Genomic DNA, 24,005 nt, shown 5'->3' on the forward strand with positions numbered 1-24,005 from the left:
TAAATCTAAGTAGAATGCTAGATAGTATTCTCTATTAGGCAATGCCTCCATATTCACCCATGTGGTAAGATATCGCAGTTGACCAGATAAGTAATACAGGTAGAAGTCTGGAAGGGATGTGCCCCCCATTAATTTAGGTCTCTGTAAAGAAGTTAGCTTGAGTTTCGGCCTACCGGATCCCCATATGAAGGAAGGTAAAAGAGCATGTACGGCCTTAAAAAAGGACAGTGGTATTGGTGCCGCTATATGTTCTAGCAAATAGAGACATTTAGGGAGTATAATCATTTTGACCAGATTAATGCGACCCACCACTGCCAAAGGAAGTGAGCCCCACACTTTAAATTTATCCTTGATATAATCCAATAGAGGATAGATGTTATTTTGCAAATCTGAGCCATGAACTTTACTTATTACTATGCCCAGGTATTTGAAACTCGGTACCACCTTCAGCCCACTTTCCACCAGAGCCCAACCCGCTTCCTGCAAGGGAAGAAAATAGGACTTAGTCCAGTTGATGCATAGTCCAGAATACCTCCCAAACCTGTCTATCGATTCTATCGCAACCGGCAAAGTATCCTTAGGTTTAGACATGAATAGGATCATATCGTCAGCATACAAGCCGATTCTGTCCTCTCTACCACCCAGCTGTATGCCCTGGTACGACTGATGTTGCCTTATGACCAGTGCCAGTGGTTCAATTGCTATTGCAAACAGGAGGGGGGATAAAGGGCATCCCTGTCTGGTTCCCCTTGCCAAGTGAAAATATGGGGACAAGAGTCCATTAACCAAAATTTGAGCTCTAGGGGATCTATATAATGTGGATATCCATCTGATGAACCCGGGACCAAACCCAAATCTCTGCAGTACTGCCAGCAGGTATGGCCATTCGACCGAGTCGAAGGCCTTAGCTGCGTCTAGTGAAGCCATGGCCCAGTTTTCTTCCAATGCCAGTCCAACTTGCATTATAACTTGTGCTCTTCGAATATTGTCAGATGTCGACTTTCCAGGCATAAAGCCTGATTGATCGGGGTGGATTATGCTTAGAATTACAGCGTTAAATCTATTCGCCAATATTTTAGTCAATACTTTATAGTCGCTGTTCAATAGCGATATCGGCCGATATGACCCACACTCCATAGGGTCCTTATCTGGTTTGAGTAATATCACAACCGTGGCGTCATTGAGCGATTCAGGCAGGCAACCCTGAGAATGGGAATGTAAAAACATGTTATGCAGCACTGGGGTCAATTCTTCAGAATATTTACAATAAACCTCCACAGGTATCCCATCAGGGCCCGGGGACTTGCCCTTCGCCATATCCTGGAGTGCCCGAGTGACTTCCTCCTCTGTAATGTCTGCCTCTAGGGACTGTCTATCATGGTCAGACAAAGTGGGAAAAGTAATTCCATCCAGGTAACCCGAGAGTTCCCCCATGTCATACTGCATCTTAGTGGAATACAGCTCTCTATAGTATTGCGCAAACCTATCCGCAATTCCTTTATTATCCATTATAATATCACCATCTGGCCCTTTAATTTTAAGAATAGAAGGAGATTTGGAATTCTGCCGCACTAGGTACGCCAGAAGCTTACTGGACTGACCACCAAGTTCAAACTGAGTCTGTTTGTAGAAGAATTGTTTACGCTGTGCACGTTCCTGCAATAGTAGCAAATATTGTCTCCCAGAGTCTAGCCAAGTCTGCCTATTGGCATCTGTAGGATCTGCCACATAAATCGCCTCCAGATCCGAGCACCTCCCAGCTAGATCATCCTCCATTTTAGAAGCAGAGCGCTTTACATACGATATGGATGACTTGAGGCAGCCCCTAAGATAGGCCTTAGACGTATCCCACAGAACACCCGCATTCTCAAAATCCTGGTGATCCTGCAAAAAGACCTGTAGTTGGTCGGGTATTCTATCGTTTGTTCCCATGGCCGTCAACCAAAAGGGGTGAATCTTCCACCCTCTGGGTCTAAGGATATCAGGGAGTTGAAAATGAGCCAAGACAGGAGAGTGATCTGACACCCCCCTAGGCTTGTACACAATTTGGGGTGACATTACCATTAACAGGGCGTTGCCAAACATATAATCTATCCGTGACAATGAGCTGTGCCCCAAGGAGGAGCATGAGTATACTCTGGTGTAGGGAAATAGAGACCGATAAATATCAGTCCATCCCACCTCCTCCATCAGTACGCGAAGGTGGGTGTCTGAAGAATGTGGAGTCACCGGCCTCTGGCTGTGTCGAAGTCTATCCATGTCACTATCCATGGTCATATTAAAGTCCCCCATACAAAGCAGCCTAACACCCGGATATGCCGCAGAAAAAGCAACCGCCTGGTGCATTACCGACACTGAAGCTGGGGGGGGGGGGGGATGTACACCCCTAGCAGTACATAAGAAACATTATTTATATAGGCATGTACAAACACATATTTCCCATTATCATCAATCCGTACTGTATCCACCTCCCACCTGAGAGACTTATGCACAAATATGGATACCCCACGTGAGTAGGACGAATAACAGGAGTGACAGGACCATTGAACCCACTGTCTGTTCAACACACGTAGTTTATCTATGGTTAGGTGAGTCTCCTGTATACACAAAATATGCGGGGAGTATTTCCTAACCTGTGTAAAGACCATTGCCCTTTTCCTAGCCGTACCCAACCCTCTCACATTCCATGACATTACCGTTATATTAGCCATTATACATGTTACATATATGGTGAGTGAGGGGAGGGCCCCCTAAAGACTTATGGTCATGCTGCGGACTGAGCCAATATAGGTTTGTAAGACTTAAACTATGAACCTTTTCAAAGCTGTGGTACGGAAATGGAACACACGTACCAGATAACATATGAGTGCAGCACTCAAGAAGGCAATTTAGCGTCAACAGTGACGACTTTATACCTGTGCCGTAGTGGCTTAACATATACGGGGGAGAACCCATGTGTCAGTATATGAATATACACCTAGTATCTATATAAGCAAGATATATAAAACATGAAAGAAAATGTATGTTGTGACGGTTAGCAGGAGCCTTGTAAACCTTGAACATTATCTAGAATATGACAGAGAGAAGTAAAACACAGGCAATGCAATGCAGCGCAGCGTCCACCTTGACACAGTGATAATAACCAGTTCAAGGATACAAATAATTAGGGCGTAGAAGCTCACTCAGCCATCTCTCCGGTGATCAGCATATCAGCAGCCCATGGCACAATGGCGAATCTCAGTTCCGCGGCTGAGGTCTCTGGCGGTTCACCCAGTCGTCTGCGTCCTTCGGGGTTGCAAAGAAAAGCGACCGATCTCCATCCACGATTCGCAGCCTAGCAGGATACGCCATGGAATATGGGATTTGTAGACCCCGAAGCCTCCGTTTCACCGACATGAATGTAGCGCGCCTTTTCTGTAACTCCGCGCTGAAGTCAGGAAATATTGACACTGCAGCTCCATTATATCTGATATCCTGCTTCTTCCGAGCCTGCCTTAGAATCAAATCCCGGTCATTGCTGTTCAATAAGCGCGCCAGCATAGGCCTAGGAGGCGCCCCAGGTGGTAAGGGACGCGCCGGCACCCTATGAGCCCTCTCCACCGCGAAAGCCGCAGAAAATACCGCATCAGGAAACAGCTCGTGCAGCCATTTGACCATAAAGCCAATAGAATCCTGACCTTCCACTTTCTCAGGCAGTCCCAATATTCTGATGTTGTTTCTGGGCAGGCGATTTTCTAGGTCATCGGATTTCTGCTTCCATATTTCGGCTGCTTCCTCTGAGGCGGACAGGGTCCGGGGTATCGGATCAAGCCGGTCTTCCAGGCCAGAAATTCGTTCCTCAGCGTGAGATATGCGCTCCCTCATGGCTTGCATGTCGTGCCTTATGAGGCCTATATCAATCTTAACCTCCTCCAGCTTACCTGTGAGCGAGGTTTTGCAGGATGAAATTGCCTGCAGCAGTTTGTCAGAGACTTCCTTCAGGGTGAGTTCAGGCGCCACAGGCTCCACAGAAGTGGAGCTTCCCGCTGCTGCCGGCTTGTCCGCCCCTCGCGCACGCTGTGGCATCGGCGAGCGCCCGCCATCTTGGCCCTCGCCTCGTGCAAACTCCTGCAGCTTTTCCGCCGCCGACTGACCTCGTCTTGGACCCATTACGTCTCTCTGGATAGTAGATCGACCTGCGACCGTCTGGATATATTATAGTACAGGTAGGATGTCAGCAGGATCAAGAAATCATGGGCTCAGTACGGAGCTACTGTGTCATGCGACCAGTCTCGTTGCGCGCCCCGGAGGCAGGGACTTTACATACATAACTATGATGCTAGGAACTCTGGCTCCCTGAACTGTGTTCTTCCGGGAAATGCGGCCGACATACGGTCCGTTTATCACGGACCAAACACGGTCGTGTGCATGAGGCCTAAGAGCTAGAGTTAGAGCTTTTCTTTAATAAAATAAAACTTATGTGAATGTTTGTGGTCCAGACAACATCATCCAAGCAAATGCTTCGTATAGGGGACACAGCACTCTATTTTGTAAGGCATGTAGCCTCATCTTTTCCTTTAAGGCTAGGTTCACACGGGCGTTGCGCATCTCGGACGTGAAAAACAGCTGTTATTCATGTCCAAGGTGCATCCGTTCTCTGCGCTGCAGGACGCGATATCACGCATCCCCCATAGATTAGAGTCTATGGAGGGATGCGTGAAGCATGAAAAAATAGGACATGTCCTATTTTCCCACGGACCCTTCACAAGGTCCGTTGAAACAACGGCCGTGTGAACGGCTACATTGAATTATATATGTCTGCGTGACGGCCGTTGTTTCAATGGCCGTCACACTGACGTTTAACACGTTCGTGTGAATAAGACCTTAGGCTGGGCTTCCACGTAGCGTAAACACTGCAGAATTTCCGCAATGGAATTCTGTGCTGAAATTCCCCAGCATTTACAGTAGCAGCAAAGTGTATGAGACTTAGTAAAAGTCATGCCTACGCCACGGAAAACAACTGCAGCATAAATGTTAATAAATTGAACTGCGGTGCGGAATTTATACCCGCAGTATGTAAATTTATGCTGCGTTTTAGTTGATTTTCCATTGCGGGTTTTCCCCTTTGAATACAATAGGGGTGCAAATCCCGCAACAGAAAGCCAAGTGTTGCGGTTTTTGCGGCGTATTCGCAGCGATTACACCGCAAAAAACGCAACTACGGAAAAAGGAAAAAAAAAACAAACATACTTACCCAGAAGTCTGTGTTTCTTCGTCCAGTCTGGCCTTCTGGGAGGACCTTGCAGCCCATGTGACTGCTGCAGCCAGTCACAGGCTGCAGCGGTCACATGGGCTGCAGCGTTATCCGGGGAGGCCAGACTGGACTGCACAGGAGGGACGCGTCGCCATAACAACGGCCTCGGTAACTCCGTCTGACAAAACGCGGTTTTCGGGGGGGAATGTACTGCGGATTCCAGGTAGGATACGCTGCACAGTTTTTACGCAGCGCATACGACCCGACCTTAGGAGATGCACACAGTAACCCTTCAATACCTCCACTGGAGAAGGATAAATTAAAGCACTAGCATGTGGTAAAAAGATATAATAATTTTCATCTATTTCCCATCAATTTAAGGTCAGGATTTATAAGTAGTAGTGTACTCACAAAAAAGGTTTTTCTATTAAGAATGGCTGTTAAAAAAAACAACAATAAATTAATGGCAGCAATATATCACTAGAGTAGATGTTACTGGCTTATGTTATTATACTCTGTCTAGTGTCAAGAAAACTCTATATCCTTTTTTGATCATTTTCCCTTTAACAGACCCTAACTAGAATTACTGCAACGAAGAATATAATGATCACATAATGTCAAGTCTAGGACTGGGCTAGTTTAGATCGTCTGGATTAAGAAATAACTTTGATGTTCTAAATTGTCCCAGAGCAATAAGTTGTGTTGTATATCATATTTATATACACACCTACACCAGTACTTATACGCAACCTCCGAATCATGCATGAAAAATCCGTTGTGCATATTATATTACGGCTTTGATGTATATATTTATGAAAGATTTTGACATTTTATACTGCTAGAGAAAACAAGGGGACATATACCACAAAAACACAGAAAAAAGGCCATACTCACAAATGGACACAGCCAGGTCAGAAACGCTGATGAAGGTGCTAGAGTAAGTACACTTTTGTTTAATGATGTAATGAAGCGTAAAACCAATAGTAATTGAAATAATAGAATAACCTGATAACTAAGCAAAGCCTAAAATAAATGATGATACTACTAGTTATATATGTGATGCAACATATACATTTTGGTGCAACAACGGTATGACAAATAGAATGTGGAAAACCAAAATTATAACTGGTTCAGTGGATCGGTTGAGCAGTAAACGCCTCATTGGAGAAATCTCCACACTATAGAGCGGTTACATACACAAAAGGTTAAGCTTCACTTCATTTTCTAAAATAACCAAGGATATCGCTCTAGAACAGCTGCAAAATTATTGTCCCCAATATGCTAATGAGTTGGCAGTCAAGTCCACCATGCTTCACACTGGCATATTCATGAGCTCAGCCTGCTCTCCCACCCCTCCAGACTGAGATTGACATGCCATTTTCATTATTTTTTTCAATTTTTTAAAGTCGCAGCATTACACTTGAGCAGGCTCCAGCTAGGTGAAGAACCACAATTCAAATTTATAGTCCTGCATCTGTTGGATAACCATAGGTTAGTGTAAAGGATCTGCCAGGTACTACGTCTGTGTATACTCCCGGGATTAATCAGTCGACACCTGAGGCCAGACCTCTTAGACTGACACCTGCTCCCACCAACCAGGGTGGCAGGCTCAGGAGTGGGAGAGCGTATCGTGGCCTGGTCAGTCGGAGTTAGCTCCGCCCCCTGTCCATTTATACCTGCCGTGTTCTCTTCCTCAGTGCTTGTTATTCTTCTTGGATTCCTGGCCCCACTGCTGCCTTGCTCCAGCCTGCTTCTGCCGTGCTTCTGCCTTGCTTCAGTTCCGCTTATCCTGCTTCGCTTTGCCCCTGGCTTGCTTCCTGCTCCATTCTCTCGTTGGTATACTCCACTTCATCCTGATCCTGACTACTCATTCACCGCTCCGTTTCCTCGCGGCGTTCCGTGGGCTACTGCCCCTTCCCTTGCGTGTTCCCTGTTTGTACTCCCTTGCACTTAGACAGCGTAGGGACCGCCGCCAAGTTGTACCCCGTCGCCTAGGGCGGGTCGTTGCAAGTAGGCAGGGACAGGGCGGTGGGTAGATTAGGGCTCACTTGTTCCCTTCACCTCCTTCCTGCCATTACATAATAACAAGCCCATACCTAGTCTACCATTTCTCCTACGCTGACACTATCATGGACCCCCTTGAGACCCTGACCCAGCAGATGCAGGGCCTCTCCCTACAGGTCCAGGCCCTGGCTCAGAGGGTCAACCAGGGTGACGCTGCCTTAGTAGTACCCCTCACCTCACCTCTAGAACCCGACCTCAAGTTACCTGACCGGTTCTCAGTGGACCGTAAGACTTTTCTCTCTTTCCGGGAGAGTTGCAGACTTTATTTCCGCCTAAAACCTCACTCCTCAGGTTCCGAGAACCAGCGGGTGGGTATCGTTATATCCCGACTCCAGGAAGGGCCCCAAGAGTGGGCCTTCTCCTTGGCTCCTGACGCCCCTGAACTTTCCTCCGTTGATCGTTTTTTCTCTGCCCTCGGACTCATTTACGACGAGACTGACAGGACTGCCTTAGCCGAGAGTCAGCTGGTGACCTTACATCAGGGTAGGAGACCTGTTGAGGAATACTGTTCTGATTTTAGAAAGTGGTGTGTAGCTTCTCGGTGGAACGACCCGGCCCTAAGGTGCCAGTTTAGGTTAGGATTATCTGACACCCTGAAGGATCTGCTGGTTAGCTACCCCTCTTCTGACTCCCTAGACCAGGTTATGGCCCTAGCAGTACGACTTGACCGACGTCTCAGGGAACGTCAGCTTGAACGTTTCAATGTGTTCCCCTCTGACTTCCCTGCGATTCCCCCCGAGGTCCCGTCTCCTCGATATTCCACGGAGGACTCGGAGGTACCTATGCAACTCGGGGCCTCCATGTCCCCTCGACAACGTAGAGAGTTTCACAGGAAGAATGGTCTCTGCTTCTATTGTGGGGACGACAAGCATCTACTGAACACCTGTCCCAGGCGCAAGAATAAACAGCCGGAAAACTTCCGCACCTAAGTGATCATCGGGAGGTCACTTGGGCGCACAGGTATTTCCCGTTAATATGAAACGCAATAAAATTTTGCTTCCCTTTCAGGTCTCGTTTGCTGGCCGGTCTGCCACGGGCAGTGCCTTCGTGGATTCTGGCTCATCTGCTAATATCATGTCTGTGGAATTTGCTATGTCTCTAAAAATGCCTTTTATTGATTTGCCTTATCCTATCCCGGTAGTGGGTATCGACTCCACTCCTCTTGCTAATGGTTATTTTACGCAGCATACTCCTGTTTTTGAACTCCTTGTTGGCTCCATGCATTTGGAGCAGTGCTCTGTACTGGTGATGCAGGGATTATCGTCCGATCTGGTATTAGGTCTTCCCTGGTTGCAGCTGCATAATCCCACGTTTGATTGGAATACTGGGGATCTCACCAAATGGGGTAGTGAATGCCTGATGTCATGTCTTTCGGTTAACTCTATTTCTCCCCGGGAGGAGGTAAACACGCTTTCTGAGTTTGTTCAGGACTTCGCTGATGTGTTTTCTAAGGAGGCCTCCGAGGTGTTGCCCCCTCATAGAGATTACGATTGCGCCATCGATCTGGTGCCAAGCTTCCTAAGGGTAGGATATTTAATCTTTCATGTCCTGAACGTGAAGCTATGAGGGAGTATATCCAAGAATGCCTGGCCAAGGGTTTCATTCGCCCCTCGACTTCTCCTGTAGGTGCTGGCTTCTTCTTCGTGGGGAAGAAGGATGGTGGTCTTAGGCCGTGCATTGATTATCGGAACCTGAATAAGGTCACCGTAAGGAACCAGTATCCCCTTCCTTTGATTCCGGATCTTTTTAATCAGGTTCAGGGGGCCCAATGGTTTTCTAAGTTCGATCTACGGGGGGCATATAACCTTATCCGCATCAAAGAGGGGGATGAGTGGAAAACTGCGTTCAACACACCCGAAGGTCATTTCGAATACCTGGTCATGCCCTTTGGGTTGTGTAATGCCCCTGCCGTCTTCCAGAATTTTATTAATGAAATCCTGAGAGATTACCTGGGTAATTTTCTTGTAGTGTACCTTGATGACATACTGGTGTTTTCCAAGGACTGGTCCTCCCACGTGGAGCATGTCAGGAAGGTCCTCCGGGAAAATAATCTGTTTGCGAAGACCGAAAAATGTGTGTTTGGGGTACAGGAGATACCATTTTTAGGTCAAATCCTCACTCCTCATGAATTCCGCATGGACCCTGCCAAGGTTCAGGCTGTGGCGGAATGGGTCCAACCTGCCTCCCTGAAGGCGCTACAGTGTTTTTTGGGGTTCGCTAACTATTACAGGAGATTTATTGCCAACTTCTCGGTCGTCGCTAAGCCTCTTACGGACCTTACTCACAAGGGTGCTGATGTCCTCCATTGGCCCCCTGAGGCCGTCCAGGCTTTTGAGACCCTCAAGAAGTGCTTTATCTCGGCCCCCCGTGCTGGTTCAGCCCAACCAAAGGGAGCCATTTATTGTGGAGGTTGACGCATCCGAGGTGGGAGTGGGGGCCGTCTTGTCCCAGGGTACCAGCTCCCTCACCCATCTCCGCCCCTGTGCTTACTTCTCTAGGAAGTTTTCGCCCACGAAGAGTAACTATGATATTGGCAACCGCGAACTTTTAGCCATTAAATGGGCTTTTGAAGAGTGGCGTCACTTCCTGGAGGGGGCCAGACACCAGGTAACGGTCCTTACTGACCACAAGAATCTGGTTTTCCTAGAATCTGCCTGGAGGCTTAATCCTAGACAAGCTCGTTGGGCACTATTCTTTACCAGATTTCATTTCTTGGTTACCTATAGGGCTGGGTCCAAAAATATTAAGGCTGATGCACTGTCACGTAGTTTCATGGCCAATCCTCCTTCCGAGAAGGATCCTGCTTGTATTTTACCCCCTGGTATAATCGTTTCTGCCACTGATTCTGATTTAGCTTCTGACATCGCGGCTGATCAAGGTTCAGCTCCCGGGAACCTCCCTGGGGACAAACTGTTTGTTCCCCTGCAATACCGGCTAAGGGTACTCAGGGAAAACCATGACTCCGCACTATCTGGTCATCCTGGCATCTTGGGTACCAAACACCTCATTACCAGAAACTATTCGTGGCCTGGGTTGCCTAAAGACGTTAGGGCTTACGTCGCCGCTTGTGAGGTTTGTGCTAGGTCCAAGACCCCTAGGTCCCGACCTGCGGGCTTACTACGTTTCTTGCCCATTCCCCAGAGACCTTGGACCCATATCTCCATGGATTTTATCACCGATTTGCCTCCATCTCAGGGCAAGTCGGTGGTGTGGGTGGTAGTAGACCGCTTCAGCAAGATGTGCCACTTTGTGCCCCTTAAGAAACTACCTAACGCCAAGACGTTAGCTTCTTTGTTTGTTAAACACATCCTGCGTCTCCATGGGGCCCCAGTCAATATCGTTTCTGACAGAGGGGTACAATTTGTTTCCTTATTTTGGAGAGCTTTTTGTAAAAAGTTGGAGATTGATCTGTCCTTCTCCGCCTTCCATCCCGAAACTAATGGCCAAACGGAAAGGACTAACCAATCCCTGGAACAATATTTAAGGTGTTTCATCTCTGACTGTCAATTTGATTGGGTCTCATTCCTTCCCCTTGCCGAATTTTCCCTGAATAACCAGGTCAGTAACTCGTCAAGGGTCTCCCCGTTTTTCCCCGTTTTTCTGTAATTAACCCAAGGTTCTCCTCCGTTTCTCCTGGTTGTTCCAATAATCCCGAGGTAGAGGAAGTTCATCGGGAACTGTGCACAGTCTGGGCCCAGGTTCAGAAGAACCTAGAGGCGTCACAGAGCGTACAAAAGATTCAGGCTGATAGTAGACGTTCTGCTAACCCCCGGTTTGTCGTCGGGGATCTGGTCTGGTTGTCGTCCAGGAACTTGCGCCTTAAGGTCCCGTCCAGGAAGTTTGCTCCCCGATTTATTGGACCTTATAAGATCATTGAAGTCCTCAACCCTGTATCCTTCCGTCTGGAGCTGCCCCCATCCTTTCGCATACACGACGTCTTCCATGCCTCCCTCCTGAAACGCTGCTCCCCGTCCTCGTCCCCCTCGAGTTAACCTCCTGTTCCCGTTCTCACCCCTGAGGGGGTGGAATTCGAGGTGGCCAAGATTATGGACAGTAGGATGATCCAGGGCTCCCTTCAGTACCTGGTCCATTGGAGAGGATACGGGCCGGAGGAGAGGACTTGGGTACCTGCTCGTGATGTTCACGCTGGGGTATTGATCAGGAGGATCCACCTTCTCTTCCCCACTAAACCGGGTCCTCTTAGTAAGGGTCCGGTGGCCCCTCATAAAAGGGGGAGTACTGTAAAGGATCTGCCAGGTACTACGTCTGTGTATACTCCCGGGATTAATCAGTCGACACCTGAGGCCAGACCTCTTAGACTGACACCTGCTCCCACCAACCAGGGTGGCAGGCTCAGGAGTGGGAGAGCCTATCGCGGCCTGGTCAGTCGGAGTTAGCTCCGCCCCCTGTTCATTTATACCTGCCGTGTTCTCTTCCTCAGTGCTTGTTATTCTTCTTGGATTCCTGGCCCCACTGCTGCCTTGCTCCAGCCTGCTTCTGCCGTGCTTCTGCCTTGCTTCAGTTCCGCTTATCCTGCTTCGCTTTGCCCCTGGCTTGCTTCCTGCTCCGTGCTCTCGTTGGTATACTCCACTTCATCCTGATCCTGACTACTCATTCACCGCTCCGTTTCCTCGCGGCGTTCCGTGGGCTACTGCCCCTTCCCTTGCGTGTTCCCTGTTTGTACTCCCTTGCACTTAGACAGCGTAGGGACCGCCGCCAAGTTGTACCCCGTCGCCTAGGGCGGGTCGTTGCAAGTAGGCAGGGACAGGGCGGTGGGTAGATTAGGGCTCACTTGTTCCCTTCACCTCCTTCCTGCCATTACAGTTAGTATGTAATTCAGAAGGAAGACTCTGATCTTATATCATAGTGATGAGTTATAACATTTGGTGGGGGTCCGACCTCTAAGAGCAGACGGCCAAAAACATTGCTGTGCAGGGAAAAAAAACTGTGAACCCTTCATTCTGACGATTGATGGTGTCCCGGCGGAGTCGCCTAGCAATATGCCATAATTTTCCTGATGGATTGTAATGGCAGGAAGGAGGTGAAGGGAAAGTGAGCCCTAATCTACCCACCGCCCTGTCCCTGCCTACTTGCAACGACCCCCCCTAGGCGACGGGGTACAACTGGGCGGCGGTCCCTACGCTGTCTAAGTGCACGGGAGAACAAACAGGGAACACGCAAGGGAAGGGGCAGTAGCCCACGGAACGCCGCGAGGAAACGGAGCGGTGAACGAATAGTCAGGACCAGGATGAAGTGGAGTATACCAACGTGAGCACGGAGAAGGAAGCAAGCCAGGGGCAAAGCGAAGCAGGTAAAGCGGAATTGCAGCAAGGCAGAAGCACGGCAGAAGCAGGCTGGAGCAAGCAGCAGTGGGGCCAGGAATCCAGAACAATTACAAGCACTGAGGAAGAGAACACGGCAGGTAATAAAGGACAGGGGGCGGAGCTAACTCCGACTAACCAGGCCGTGATAGGCTCTCCCACTCCTGAGCCTGCCACCCTGGTTGGTGGGAGACGGTGTCAGTCTAACAGGTCTGGCCACAGGTGTGGATTGATTAATCCCAGGAGTATGCCTAGCCGTAGTACCTGGCAGATCCCTAACATGGATAAACCCTTTTAAAAGAAACACTTCAGGGAAAACAGATTCATTGTGTTATTCCAAATATAGGATATGGGCGGTGGTTAACGGCTCAGACATTTAAAGAACACCAAAGGAAGAAGTTTCACACCGAAGCGTTTCTTTAAAATCACTGTGGCCGTCCATACGCCGCTAAATGCTTACCTCTATGCCAACATGCCATTTTAGTACCAAAGCTTCTGTGCATTTCTGGGTGAATAGGAAGGAACAAACCCTGAGGGTAAGGCCACACGGTGCGTCGTTGACGCGGTTTTGTTGCGTTTGGAAACCGCATGCGTTCAACTGCAACAAGTCCGCAACAGCCAGTGTATGCTGCGGACACCAAATACCGCACCGCAGCCTATGGTCCAGAGCAATTCCGCCACGTCTGGCCGTGCCCTTACTTTAGCAGCAGTGTAGGTGAGATTTCAACAAATCTCATGCCCACACTGCGGTAAAAATACGCCGAAAAAAACCGCACATAAATTGACCTGCAGTTATACTTACCCATAGTTCCCGGCTTCTTCTCCAGTCCGGCCTGCCTGGATGACGTTGCAGGCCATGTCACGGCTGCAGCCAATTACAGGCTGCAGCATCACATGGACCTGCAACGTCATCCAGGGAGGCCGGAGCGGATGTCAGAGAAGGGAGGGGGTAAGTATGTGTGATCATTTACACAGCGGAATGTACACACAAAATAACGCACTTTTCACGCGCGTCGCACGGACCTATATTAGTCTATGGGGCCGTGCAGACAGGTGCGTGATTTTTACGCTGCGTGAGTCCGCAGCGAAAAAGTCACGACATGTCCGTTCTTTGGGCGTATTTTGCGCATCACGCACCCATTGAAGTCAATGGGTGCGTGAAAATCACGCATGCCACACGGAAGCACTTCCGTGGGACAAGCATGATTCGCGCAACAGTTGTGAAAAGGATGAATGAAAACCGAAAAGCACCACGTGCTTTTCTGTTTACAAACATCCAAACAAAGTGTCATAATGATAGCGGCTGTGCAAACGCACACGCTCGTGTGAATCCGGCCTTATGCTGCAGTTCTGTTGCGTTTTTAAAGGAAATAATTGATGGACATAGTTTTCACCGGTGTTGAAGTTTTTTAGGTGCTTCCTGTATATAGTTCATTACAAGGCATTGCAGAACTGTTAGCAAAAACACAAGCAGTTCAGCAACAACTCTGGCAGTGCGGTCATTAACTGCATGCGGTCGGACATTATGAAGATGCCGTTAACTGCACAAAGAACACATTGTAATATAATAGCAGCAGTCTGTCCAGAACACAAATGTCACCATTGACTTCTATTGAAAAATGACTTGCTGCAGTTTAAAAACGCAACATAAAAACACACCGTGACCGCACCGTGTGGCCTTACCCTCACAAGGTATTGTTTATATATAAGAAATGTATTTTATGGGTTCAACAGAAGTTTTCAGAACAAAACAGTTCAAACTGACATGACTGGTAATCTATTAATGGAAAAATATAAAACATTACAAAATAAACGGTACTTACAAAACAAACACAACAAAACAAAACTTATGTACATTTCTGTGCATCACAATTTACCCAGCCTGGCCCTTCTTACATACATCCCCATGCATACATAACTATAATCCCATACTCATTCATACACACACCTATACCCCCCAACCCCAAGAAAACATAACTATAACACTATATACAACATACTTATTATAACATACTCTTAAAAACCATGTGCCAACCAATGGCCCCCTAAAAAAAATCACCACATATATAAAACAAAATAAATAATAATCACAATAATAATAGAAACAAAATAATAATAATAATAAACTCTAAAAATAAAAGTTACCATCCCATGGTGCACTTACTTCAGTGCACCATGTAAATGAAAAGAAAAGAAAAGAACAAAACACACCAAAAAAAAATTAAATTTTTTTATTTTTTTTAAAATTTTATTAACTTATCCACATTCATACCTAACCTTGTACATACTAACTTAGCCATCACCACCCATCACCTCCCCCAACCAGCATCACGCTTCATGTCCTTCCAAACTGACATGACTTTTATATCCTAGTATGTATATCCAGGGAAAAGGGAATAACAATAAAAATAATTCACACAGAGAGATATATTATCTCCCGTGGCTGTGAACAAAATTTTTTGAGAAGAGTGGGGCTTATGGTGGCCATACACATAAGACAGCTGTCAGCTAAACTATCTCCCTGGGAGATTTTTCATACTCATGACCTATCCACAGGGACACATACGTCATCGGTATATGACCGGTGTATATGTTCAGACACCACACCAAAAATATATTTAGGAAAAAAATACACACACACGCGCACACACTAGTCCTTCTCAATGCATTAGAATATCAAAAAGTTAATTTATTTCAGTAATTCAATTCAAAAAGTGAAACTCATATTATATAGATTCATTACACACAGAGAGATCCATTTCCAGCATTTTTTCTTTGAATGTTGAAGATTATGGCTAACAGTTAGGGCACGTTCAGACGTGGCTGAATTGCTGTTGAATTCCGCTGCGGACAGTCCGCAGTGGAATTCTGTAGCAGCCATTTTTTACATTTGTTTCTATAAATTTTTAGGAAACTTAGTTCAGACGTTGCAGAAAATAACAGTGTGGAAATTAGGCTGCGGTGCAGAATTTTCCCTCCGCAACATGTTCATTACATTGCGGAGAAGAAACAGAATTTCACTGCGTATTTCAGCCTTTGCAATTCAAAAACTGAAATCTGTGGCAAGTCCGCTGTGATATCTGCAACGTCTGAATTACCTGTCAAATAAGCAAATGTTGGTGCACATTCGTTGCGTAATGGCCCCGAATCTGCACCAACATTTGCAGCGGAAAAATTCTGCCACGTCTGAACATGATAAACCAGAGAACCAGAGTCCATATATATCCACATGTAAAAAAAATTTTTACATCTTTATTAATAAATACACACAATTACAAAAAACAGAGAATCTAAAAATAAGTCCTTGACTAAGTCACAAGTATCAACATAAAACAGAATTTTAAATCACATCAAAAGTATACAGTTTATGTTGATAATCAAATTTACTCCTACACAGGGTACTTCAATAAAAAGTGAGATGCAGATGCAAGAAGTACAGCAGACCAGACCGTTAGACCGTTTGCCTAAGGAAACTAGTGTTCCTAGAAAAAATAGCAAGTGTCCCTATTGATCCGGTAAATGCACTTACCCATATTTCAAGGAGAGTTGTGTGACCCAGGGTATGGAAGTGCACCCCGACGCGCGTTTCGCTTATAGCTTTCTCAAGGGGTCAAACATGGCCTTAAAGGGGTTGTCCGAGATTTTTTTTTTAAGTACATTTAGAAATACATTACCCATATTAAAAATTGCATAATATACTTACCTGTGCAATCTTGCTTCTGTTCTCCGCTCTGGCTGCTTCTTCCTTCTGGTCACTTGAGCTCTGATGTCACCTTTTCTGCCGCCTCCACTGTCGTGTTGTATCCCGATCACATGGTCTCGCACCAGAGCGACCTCGGATGGTATACGACACGTCACTTGTCACGTGGTGTATATCGGCTTCTTCTGCTTCACATGCAGTAATGCGCATGCGCTGTCCCTGCTGTTCTCGAGATAACAGCAGGGGCCGCGCATGCGTGTTACAACAGAACAAGCCGATATACACCACGTCACAAGTGACGTGTCGTGTACCCGGCAAAAATTCAAGATCAACAACGCGGCAGAGCCGGAGCAGAGAGAGACGTCAACAATCAAGTTCCCGACGGAAGGATCTGGAAACGGGGCCACTTTGTAAAACGTAAGTATATTACAAATGTATTTATTTTTTTAACTTAAATTATTTAATGGTGTTATTTAAAATACTATGTTATCTCGGACAACCCCTTTAATCCCTTCCCTCTTTAGCCACTTTTGACCTTCCTGACAGAGCCTGATTTTTCAAATCTGACATGTGTCACTTTATGTGGTAATAACTCCGGAATGCTTTCACCTATCCAAGCGATTCTGAGATTGTTTTCTCGTGACACATTGCACTTTAAGTTACTGGCAAAATTTGCTCGATATGTTCAGTATTTAAAGAGGCTCTGTCACCAGATTTTGCAACCCCTATCTGCTATTGCAGCAGATAGGCGCTGCAATGTAGATTACAGTAACGTTTTTATTTTTAAAAAACGAGCATTTTTGGCCAAGTTATGACCATTTTTGTAGTTATGCAAATGAGGCTTGCAAAAGTCCAAGTGGGTGTGTTTAAAAGTAAAAGTCCAAGTGGGCGTGTATTATGTGCGTACATCGGGGCGTTTTTAATACTTTTACTAGCTGGGCGCTCTCATGAGAAGTATCATCCACTTCTCTTCAGAACGCCCAGCTTCTGGCAGTGCAGATCTGTGACGTCACTCACAGGTCCTGCATCGTGTCGGACACATCGGCACCAGAGGCTTCAGTTGATTCTGCAGCAGCATCAGCGTTAGCAGGTAAGTCGATGTAGCTACTTACCTGCTGATGCTGCTGCAGAATCATCTGTAGCCTCTGGTGCCGATGTGTCCTCGCTCGTCTGACACGATGCAGGACCTGGGGAAGTGACGTCACAGCGTGATCTCTCGAGAACACGGCTGTGTCTGCACTGCCAGAAGCTGGGCGTTCTGAAGAGAAGTGGATGATACTTCTCATCAGAACGCCCAGCTAGTAAAAGTATTAAAAACGCCCCGATGTACGCACATAATACACGCCCACTTGGACTTTTACTTTGAAAACACACCCACTTGGACTTTTGCAAGCCTCATTTGCATAACTACAAAAATGGTCATAACTTGGCCAAAAATGCTGGTTTTTTAAAAATAAAAACGTTACTGTAATCTACATTGCAGCGCCTATCTGCTGCAATAGCAGATAGGGGTTGCAAAATCTGGTGACAGAGCCTCTTTAATTGTGAAAAACACCAAAAATTAGTGAAAAATTGCAAAAATTAGCATTTTTCGCAATTTAAATGTATCTGCTTGTAAGACAGGGAGTTATACCACACAAAATTGTTGCTAATTAACATCCCCCATATGTCTACTTTAGATTGGCATCGTTTTTTGAACATCCTTTTATTTTTCTATGACATCACAAGGCTTAGAACTTTAGCAGCAATTTCTCACATTTTCAAGAAAATTTCAAAAGGCTATTTTTACAGGGGCCAGTTCAGTTGTGAAGTGGCTTTGAGGGCCTTATATATTAGAAACCCCCAAAAAGTCACCCCATTTTAAAAACTTCACCCCTCAAAGTATTCAAAACAGCATTTAGAAAATGTCTTAACCCTTTACACATTTCACAGGAATTAAAGCAAAGTAGAGGTGAAATTTACAAATTTCATATTTTTTGGAAGAAATAAATTTTGAATACAATTTTTTTTATAACACAGAAGGTTTTGCCAGAGAAATGCAACTCAATATTTGTTGCCCAGTTTCTGCAGTTTTAGGAAATATCCCAAATGTGGCCCTAGCGTGCTACTGGAATGAAGCACCGGCCTCAGAAGCAAAGGAACACCTAGCGGATTTTGGGGCCTTATTTTTGTTAGAATATATTTTAGGCACCATGTCAGGTTTGAAGGGCTCTTGCAGTGCCAAAACACAAAAAATCCCCCAAAAGTGACCCCATCTGGGAAACTACACACCTCAAGGAAATTAACTAGGGGTGTAGTGAGCATTTTGACCTCACAGGTTTTTTACAGAAATTATTGGAAGTAGGCCGTGAAAATTAAAATCGACATTTTTTCAATGAAAATGTAGGTTTAGCGATTTTTTTTCTCATTTCCACAAGGACTAAAGGAGAAAAAGCACCGCAAAATTTGTAAAGCAATTCCTGCCGAGTAAAACAATACCCCACATGTGGTAATAAACGGATATTTGGACACACGTCAGGGCTTAGAAGGGAAAGAGCGCCATTTGGCTTTTGGAGCTCAAATTTAGCAGGAATGGTTTGAGAGGCCATGTCACATTTACAAAGCCCCTGAGGGGACAAAACAGTGGAAACCCCCCACAAGTGACCCCATTTCGGAAACTTCACCCATTGAGGAAATTATCTAGGGGTATAGTGAGCGTTTTGACCCCACAAGTTTTTTGCATAAATTATTGGAAGTAGGCTGTGAAAATGATAATCTAAATTTTCAAAGAAAATGTAGGTTTAGCTAATTTTTTCTCATTTCCACAAGGACTGAAGGAGAAAAAGCACCATAAAATTTGTAAAGCAATTTCTCCCGAGTAAAACAATACCCCACATGTGGTAATAAACGGATGTTTGGACACACGGCAGGGCTTAGAAGTGAAAGAGTGCCATTTGGCTTTTGGAGTTCACATTTAGCAGGAATGGTTTGCGGAGGCCATGTCACATTTACAAAGCCCCTGAGGGGACAAAACAGTGGAAACCCCCCCCCTACAAGTGACCCCATTTTGGAGACTACACCCATTGAGGAAATTATCTAGGGATATAGTGAGCGATTTGACCCCACAGTTTTTTTGCAGAAATTATTGGAAGTAGGCCCTGAAAATAAAAATCTACATTTTTTCAAAGAAAATGTAGGTTTAGCTAATTTTTTCTCATTTCCACAAGGACTGAAGGAGAAAAAGCACTGCAGCATTTGTAAAGCAATTTCTCCCGAGTAAAAAAATACCCCACATGTGGTCATAAACGGCTGTTTGGACACACGGCAGGGCTTAGAAGGGAAAGAGCGCCATTTGACTTTTGAGATCACATTTAGCAGGAATGGTTTGCGGAGGCCAGGTCACATTTGCAAAGCCCCTGAGGGGACAAAACAATGAAAACGCCCAAAAAGGGACTCCATTTAGGAAACTACACCTCTTGAGGAATTCAACTAGGGGTGTAGTAAGCATTTTGACCCTACAGATGTTTCATAGAATTTATTAGAATTGGGCAGTGAAAATAAAAACAGTCCTTTTTCTTCAATAAGACGTAGCTTTAGCGCAAATTTTTTCATTTTCTCAACAAATAAAGGAAAAAAAGAACCCAACATTTGTAAAGCAATTTCTGCCGAGTACGGCAATACCCCATATGTGGTCATAAACTGCTGTTTGGGCAAACGGCAGGGCTCAGAAGGGAAGGACCGCCATTTGGAGTGCAGATGTTGCTGGATTGGTTTCTGGGTGCCTGTGGGCCCAAAACAGTGGAAACCCCCCAGAAGTGGCCCAATTTTGGAAACTACACCCCTCAATGCATTTTCCTAGGGGTGTAGTAAGCATTTTAACCCTGCAGGTGTTTTGTAGAAATTAGTGTGAACTCGATGTTGCAGAGTGAAAATGGGATTTTTTCCATAGATATGCCAATATGTGGTGCCCGGCTTGTGCCACCATAACAAGACAGCTCTCCAATTATTATGCTGGGTTTCCTGGTTTTAGAAACACCCTACATGTAGCACTAATCTTTTGCCTGGACATTCGACCAGGCTCAGGAGTGAAAGAGCACCATGTAAAATTGAGGCCTAATTTGGCGATTTACAAAGTATTGGTTCCCAACTGCAGAGGCTCTAATGTGAAATAATAAAAAGAAACCCCTGAGAAGTGACCCCATTTCGAAACTACACCCCTCAAGGCATTTGTTATTTCACTCCACAGTTCTTTTCCATAAATGAATGCACTGCGGATGGTGCAAATTAAAAATTAATATTTTTCCCTAGATATGCCATTTCAGTGGCAAATATGTCATGCCCAGCTTATGACGCTGGAGACACACACCACAAAAATTGGTAAAAGGGTTCTCCCGGGTATGGCGGTGCCATATATGTGGAAGGAAACTGCTGTTTGGGCACGCTGCAGGGTTCAGATGGGAGGGAACGCCATTTGGCTTTTGGAGAGCGGATTTGCTTGTAGTAGTTTTGTTTGAGTATTGCTGGTGTTTCCGTTTATAATGTGGGGGTACATGTAAGCTGGGCAGAGTACCTGAGGGACATAGTCAGGTGGGATAATAATGGGGTAAAAAAACAATAAAATGATCCACAGATGTGTGTTACGCTGTGAAGCAATCCTTTCTGCACAGGCCGGTGTTGCACTGATAAATGGCGTCCTTTCTTATCCCCCTTTTGGTCCACACTCCGCACCTTTGCAGTTTGGGGAATTTTGCTGGGAAGTGTTGTCCTGTTATAATACGGGCACCGTCGCTTCCAGCGGATATGTTTGGGCCCTCCCTTTCCTGGTTCCCTAATTTTAGGTATTTGATAAATCGCCTCTTGAAACAGAAGAAATGTTCCCCTCGGGCACAACTGCATATTTTTTATTTTCTGACTTAATGGAGCCTTAACTAATTAGATTTTTTCATAGACGTAGTGGTATGAGGGCTGTTTTTTGCGGGACGAGCTGTAGTTATTATTGGTACCGTTTTGGGGTACATGCGACTTTATGATCACCTTTTATCCTATTTTTTGGGAGGCCAGGTAAACAAAAAACCGCAATTCTGGCATAGTTTTATTTAGGTTTTTTTATACAGCGTTCACCATGCGTTATAAATTACATGTTACCTTTATTCTGCGGGTCAGTACGATTCCGGCGATACCTAATTTATAGGACTTTTTTATGTTTTACAACTTTTTGCACAATAAAACTACTTTTGTAAAAATAATGTATTTTTTCTGTCGCCAAGTTGTGAGAACCATAAGTTTTAAATTTTTTTGTTGACGGAGCTATATGAGGGCTTGTTTTTTGCGAGACGAGCTAAAGTTTTTATAGGTACCATTTTTGGAATACGTGCGACTTTTTGATCACTTTTTATTCCTATATTCACAGGGCAAAGTGACCAAAAAACAGAAACTCTGGTATAGTTTTTTACGCTTTTTTTTCACGCTGTTCACCGGGTGCAATAAATAATATAATATCTTGATACCTCAGCTCGTTACGGTCGCGGCGATACCAAATACGTATGGTTTATTTTTTTTTCAATAATAAAGGACTTGATAAGAGTAAAAGGGGGATTGTGTTTTATTTTATTACTTGAAACTTTTATTGTTTTCACTTTTTTTTACACTTTTTTTTTACACTTTTTCTCAAGTCCCCCTAGGGGACTTGAAGGTCCAGCTGTCAGATTAATTTTTTTCTAATACATTGCACTACCTACGTAGTGCAATGTATTAGATCTGTCAGTTATTCACTGACAGCAAGCCGATTAGGCTTCGCCTCCCGGCGGGGCCTAATCGGCTTCCGTAATGGCAGAGCAGGAGACCATTGTGTCTCCTGTTGCCATAGCAGCAGTTGCCAGTCCTGATTGCCTGTCAGGGCTGGCGATCTGCTAGTAACCGCTACGATGCAGCAATCGCTTTCGATTGCTGCATCGAAGGGGTTAATGGCAGGGATCGGAGCTAGCTCTGGTTCCTGCCGTTACAGGTGGATGTCAACTGTAACATACAGCTGACTTCCACCGCTGATCACGCCGGATCAGCTCCTGACCCGGCGCCATCTTGCCGGCAGCTACGGAAGCCGATCAGGCTCCGCCGCCGGGCGGATCTTGACCGGTTTCCATTCTAGGCAGACCGGGAGGCCAGTATTAGGCCTCCGGTTGCCATTGCAGCCACCAGAACCCCGGCAATTTCATTGCTGGGGTTCCGATGAGCTGCAAACACCTTAAGTCCAGCGATCGCGTTTGAGCGCTGCACTTAAGGGGTTAACGGCGCGGATCGAAGCTAATTTCGGTCCCCGCCGTTACAGTTGGATGTCAGCTGTCAGATACAGCTGAGATCCGACGATGATGGCAGAGGCTCAGCTTCTGAACCGGTGCCAAACATTTGGCGTATGGGTATGGCAAAATGCAGGAAGTCATGGCTTTCCATGACGTACCCATACGCCAAATGTCGGGAAGGGGTTAATGAAAACCCCAAATTTAGTGTCTCAGAAACTTAGATTATATAAGACCAATTTCAAAAATGATTTTTAATACCAAAATGTTGGCCTACTGAATAGTATGTACAGTATATGCCCTCAATACCTGGTCGGGGAACCTTTTGCATGAATTACTGCATCAATGCGGCATGGCATGGAGGCGATCAGCCTGTGGCACTGCTGAGGTGTTATCCATGCGGCGTGGCATGGAGGCGATCAGCCTGTGGCACTGCTGAGGTGTTATGGAAGCCCAGGTTGCTTTGATAGCGGCCTTCAGCTCGTCTGCATTGTTGGGTCTGGTGTCTCATCTTCCTCTTGACAATATCCTATAGATTCTCTATGGGGTGTATGTCAGGCGAGTGTGCTGGCCAATCAAGCTCAGTGATACTGTGGTTATTAAACCAGGTATTGGTACTTTTGTAGTGTGGGCAGGTGCCAAGTCCTACTGGAAAATGAAATCAGCGTCTCCATAACATATGGGTGATACATTTTGTTACATCTGGTTGTATCAATTGTATATTTTAACGTTGGTATTTTTTCGTTACAGATAACGGTTGAACGTTGGGACCACTCACCACAATAGGTCTGCGTATCTTCTATATATAAACAAACATTTTTGATGAACAAGCTCATTGGGACATGTGGTGTCTGATTATTCCTACAGTATAGTTCATTATATACTTACCTTGTACATTTTGTCATCGTTGGTAGATTGACATGCAGATACTAGAATGTTTTTGCTATTATGCAGACATATACACACTACAATGTTTTTGCTATTATTATGATTTTTCACCTTAAAATGTCTTTTGAAGAAATATCCCCTTTTACTAGGGAGCATCAGGGTACCTATATTTAGGATACCAGTGTTCTCATTATGTTAACCTGGGCCTTGTAGTTCACGTGCATATCTATTATACATACATTTATTATAATGCTGCTGTAACTCTGCATGTCTTCTTCTCTTTACCGACATGTGCAGGTCTGAACTATTACAATATATCATTATTTAACCCGCACGTTGAATGCCGTAAAAAATAAAATAAATTGTAAACGCCAGAATCTCTATTTTTGGGTCACCTCATCTCCCACAAAAAATGAAATAAAAAGTGATCAAAACGTCGGAATTTGGCAACACAAAATAAATTTTCTTTTTTACACGTAGGTTTTTACTTGTAAAAGTAGTAAAATAGAGAAAAACTATATATATTT

At 45.3% G+C, this 24,005-nt stretch overlaps 1 long non-coding RNA gene across 1 annotated transcript in view; it reads left to right on the plus strand.

Moving 5' to 3' along the window:
* Positions 1-23,738, plus strand: part of LOC142743773 (uncharacterized) — a 35,068-nt gene extending 11,330 nt beyond the window's left edge. Inside the window, exons 3-5 of the long non-coding RNA XR_012881646.1 lie at positions 6,076-6,170; positions 16,016-16,133; positions 23,341-23,738. This is a non-coding gene — a long non-coding RNA (uncharacterized LOC142743773). The remainder of the gene's footprint in view (positions 1-6,075; positions 6,171-16,015; positions 16,134-23,340) is intronic.
* The last annotated feature ends 267 nt before the right edge of the window (positions 23,739-24,005 follow it).

The sequence above is a fragment of the Rhinoderma darwinii genome, chromosome 1 (genome assembly GCF_050947455.1).
Source record: "Rhinoderma darwinii isolate aRhiDar2 chromosome 1, aRhiDar2.hap1, whole genome shotgun sequence".
NCBI classification, from domain to species: domain Eukaryota; kingdom Metazoa; phylum Chordata; class Amphibia; order Anura; family Rhinodermatidae; genus Rhinoderma; species Rhinoderma darwinii.